The 4,706-nt window shown below is 42.2% G+C and overlaps 1 non-coding gene across 1 annotated transcript; it reads left to right on the top strand.

Moving 5' to 3' along the window:
• Positions 1 to 2,995: 2,995 nt before the first annotated feature.
• Positions 2,996 to 3,101, top strand: LOC141640574 (small nucleolar RNA R71). Its single transcript, XR_012543068.1, has one exon. It is a non-coding gene; the product is annotated as a small nucleolar RNA R71 (small nucleolar RNA).
• Positions 3,102 to 4,706: the final 1,605 nt, after the last annotated feature.

The following is a 4,706-nucleotide window of genomic DNA, read 5'->3' as shown; positions in this document are numbered from 1 at the left end:
AACAAAAACCGCGAACCCTAACACCCTTAATTGACCGCAAAAACCAACGAAAATCAAAGGGGAAATAAGGGGGAAATGACGATTAATTAGCAAGGAGCAAATTGTAGGTGAGTGATTTTGCAATGGGCAAAGATTAATGGAGGTTTTGGGAGGTTTTATCGCAGATAAGGGTTAAAAATGAATAATGAGAAGGAAATAATGAAAAAGGAGAGAGTTTAGAAGACACTTCCTGCGTGTAAAAATCCTTTTCACTCGATCGAGTGATTTCAAATCACTCGATCGAGAAGTTTCTGCTTCAATTCACTCGATCGAGTGAAAATAAACTCGATCGAGAACTCCCTTATTTAGCTGATTCGATCGAGCAACTGCAAAGCCTTCGATCGACCCCTTTCCTGTAATATCCTCTCGATCGAGTACAAAAAGTACTCGATCGAGTGCTTTTCCTCGTGTAAGTCCTCAAGATGCGTTAAAATTTCCCCAAACCTGCATAAAAACACTCGCAAACATATCCCGATATGCCAAATCAAAAAATTAACAGTCTATAGTCTTTCTAACTACGCTAAAACATTGTCTAAATTCTAATTGTCCAAATAAATGCAATAAAGAAATTCAATGAAAAATTAAAATTAGTTTTTACAAATTGTTACACGGGGCATTCCCCGCCCAATTCTCTAGACAATTCAGTAGCCCAACGGGGGGCTTCTGACTGGAGGACGTCCCTTCAGCATCGTTGACCGTCCTCTTCATTCTCCATGAGCTTGAATTTGAACCAGTAGGAGGAGAATAGTTGGCGTCCACATACGCACGAACTTTTCTCGTCCCTTTTTCTTTCTCACCAGCTTTGACGTTGTCACCCCCAATTTGATTGATTTTAATTGCACAACGACCCTTGACAACTCCTGCATCTTTTTCATCTGTACCTGCAGCAAGGAAAACAGACGAATTCTCCTCCTTTTTGCTCTCAATCTGAGGCGGAGAGGTCACAATAGCAGCACAAAATTCCAAATTTTCATCTGGAGTGTCAATATGAGGGTCAGTAGAGGAAAGGGCATTGCAAGGTTGAGCTTGCATAGGAGCCCTTCGAGACTTAGATTGATGGAAAATTAATTCCTCGTCTCCTACCTGAAATGTTAGTGTCTTGCCCCCGACATCTATCACTGCACGAGCAGTGAATAAAAATGGTCTCCCTAAAATAATAGGGGTGTGAGTGTCCTCGGAAATATCAAGCACTACAAAATCAACGGGAAGAAAGAATCTCCCGATTTTAACAGGTATGTCCTCTATGACACCTAACGGCCGTGATATACTACGGTCGGCCATCTGTACAGTCATGTTCGTGCAATTAAAGTTAGTCAAACCAAGTCTCTTGGCAAGAGACAAAGGTAAGACGCTCACGCTAACACCAAGATCGCATAGCGCGTTATCAATCAAATGGGTACCTATATGACATGGAATTGAGAAACTACCCGGGTCTGACTGTTTAGGAGGTAACTTATTTTGAACTAGGGCAGTCCCTACCTCGGTCAAAGCTACCGTCTCATGATCATTAATATGCCTCTTACGTGTTAAAATTTCTTTCATAAATTTTAAATAAGAGGGTACCTGTGTCAGCAACTCGGCGAATGGAACAGTCACCTGCAAGCTTTTCAGGAGCTCGGCAAATTTACCGAACTGTTGATTAGCCTTTGTGTTCTGTAATCGCCTCGGGAAGGGCATGGTAATAGGTATCTCGAGCCCTTTGTTTCTTTCTTCCAACGTATTAGCTGGATCAAGCTCCTTATCACTCGATCGAGACTTTTTGCCTCTCGATCGAGTCCTTCCTGGTGAGATATAACTCGATCGAGCACTAGCAGGCTCTCGATCGAGGTATTCATTATCAGCATTGTTCGATCGAGAAAAAATACCACTCGATCGAACGGTTTCCTCAGCAATATCACTCGATCAAGTGGTTTGGACTTCTCGATCGAGTTGTTCATTATCCAGTTCCCTCGATCGAGTAAAATTTCCACTCGATCGAGTCCTTTCTTCATCAATTTTACTCGATCGACCCCCAGAAACCATTCGATCGAGTATTTTCTTCGTCGCCAGCTCGTTTTCAACAACAGTAAACTGTTCATCAGCATTAATACCCTTCCTCGGGTCTGAAATACTCCTGTCAACAGGTAATTTCGGTCCTTCATATGAATGACCGCTTCTCAAATTAATCAAATTCAGCGTCTCATGTGGATTCTTCTCAGATTGAGATGGCAAATGACCCGGTTTCCTCGTGGACTGGTTCGCGGCTAACTGAGCAACTTGAGTTTCAAGTGACTTGATGGATGCTTCCTTCTGTTGGTCACTTAGTTGCCATTACTTTGTCAACGACTGCAACATAGTCTTTAACTCAGATAACTCACTTACCCCACCGGAAGATGATACACCTTGATTGGGAGGAGAAAAGGAAGGAGACTTTTGGAAGCCTTGTTGAGCCTTATGAGGAGGGACATATGGCTGCTGCTGCTGCGGTGGAGGAGTGGGATTGAGCACATTTTGACTTGTGCACCTCAAATTGGGATGGACTGCCCCTTGGTTGTTGTAATAAGAACCTCTTCCTTGCCTATATTGTTAAAAAGCAAGGACTTGTTCTTTCTCCGTAAGACAGTCAATAGCAGTATGACCGTCATCTGCTCCACATCTCTCACAAATGACAGTTTTCTGTCTAGTCAACAAATGAACTGTCTGTGGATCCCCAGCAGATTGCAGCTCCATTCTATCAAACCGGGCATTCATGGCTTCCAGCTGAGCCACAACTGCCTTGTCAACTGAATAGACTGTTCGAATACCATCTCGTGGGTTCCCATATTCAGCACAATGGGTCGCCATCTCCTCAATAATGCCCCATCCCTTATCGTCATCAATATTTTTCTGAAATCTACCATTGGATGAGGCGTCCAGAATAGCTCTATGATCGTCATACAACCCATTATAAAATTGGTTGCATAAAAACCATTGATCAAACCCGTGATGAGGAAGAGAGCTCACCAATTTCTTGAACCGACACCAGGCTTCATAGAATGTCTCGTCAGGTGCCTGCTTAAAACTGGTTATCTTTCCCCTCAGCTGATTGGTGCGCTGCGGAGGGAAATATATTTTATAAAAGGCAAGCGCGAGAGTCTCCCAGTTTGTAATCCCAGCAGCTGTACGGTCCAAATCGGTCAACCACTCCCGGGCTGAGTCAGTCAAAGAAAAAGGAAACAGCACCTCCTTAATCTTGTCTTAAGTTACTCCCTTTGTAGCGGGAATAGTAGAACAGTAATCAGTAAAGACCTCCATATGCTTCCTTGGGTCTTCACCTGCCACAACCCTATACAAGTTCCTCTCCACAAGATTTATGTAAGACGGTCGGATGTCAAAAGTATTACTGTCCTCAGTCTGGAGGTTGAAACCCTTGGGAATAGAAGATGCTTTAGGCTCCGAATGACTTGCAATATTCGGCATCTTTATTGGTTGGTTAACAGAAATAAGATTGACTTCTGTAAATAGAAAATGCTGTAGCTCGGGTTCGAAAGTACTCAAGTCTTCCTTTCGACGTTCTCTTTGCAGACGGAGTCTATGCCTAAAGAGTCTCTCTGGCTCAGAATCAGCTGAAACTAGCTCCGACCTGTTTGACCTGGCCATACACAACACTGAAAGAGATAAATGAGAGCTGTCTCAAGGAATAAAAATTCCCTGAGACGGATAAAAACATACGAAAACAAAAACAGATAGGGCTATTGCCTCCCCGGCAACGGCGCCAAAATTTGACAGGCTAGTCGTGTACCTACCAAAAATAACCAACTGCACTAACTAATATAGCTAGGAAAGTCGGGTCGATCTCCACAGGGAGGCAAGATATCTGTTAAAAATCCGTCTATTTGGTCACAAATGGGGGGGGGGGGGGGTTTAAATTGGTTTTCTAAACTAAAAGGCTTAAGGGAAAGAGTAGCAAGGAAAGAGCAGTAAAGGCAAGGAAATGTGAAGAAGATGATCAATAAAGAGGGAACGTGTCGGGATTTCGGTTCACTACGGTTGTCTAATGACTCAACTGCAAATAGCCTAGATAACTTACTGCGAGACCGATATTGGAAAGGTCCTTCCGGTCCACTTTCTATCCTAGATTTCCTCTAACTTAACTTCCGTCCTCGTCAGGGTAGTCTACTGTTCATAGCAGGTCTATTTAGTCCAATCTTCCGATCCAGGAATAAATTTAACCAGATTAAAGGGTAACTTAGAAGCGTGCACTCAACTAAGTCGGTGTTATAATTAAATTTCCATGGGGACAGAGTCTCACAAATAATTCATCTAGCCTATTTGCTACATCGTCACAATTCTACCATAGATCCCCTAATCCCAACATGAATGAATTTAGCTACTCATGCTATTAATGTTGTCAATATTAATAATAATTAAATAACTAATGATAAACATGATGAAATGATAATAATAATATGGCATAAACAAAGTAGGGCAGAAATTAAGAACAAGAGAAACAAGAGATTAAAGCAAATAAAAGCAAGATTAAGATTAAAAGGAGAGAAGGATTACAATAACAAGAATTCCGGCGTAAAGAACAACGAGATCCAAGCAAAATAACCCAAGAGCAAAGTTTACAGTAGAAACGTTTAGGGAAAGATTAAGAGAGAAAGCTAAGAGTGTTTAGCAGTGTCCAAACGTCCTAATGACCTAAT

This window comes from Silene latifolia, unplaced genomic scaffold, assembly GCF_048544455.1.
Source record: "Silene latifolia isolate original U9 population unplaced genomic scaffold, ASM4854445v1 scaffold_88, whole genome shotgun sequence".
NCBI lineage: Eukaryota > Viridiplantae > Streptophyta > Magnoliopsida > Caryophyllales > Caryophyllaceae > Silene > Silene latifolia.
The sequence above is the reverse complement of the archived record's forward strand: the minus strand, read 5'-3'. Positions and strand labels throughout refer to the sequence as shown.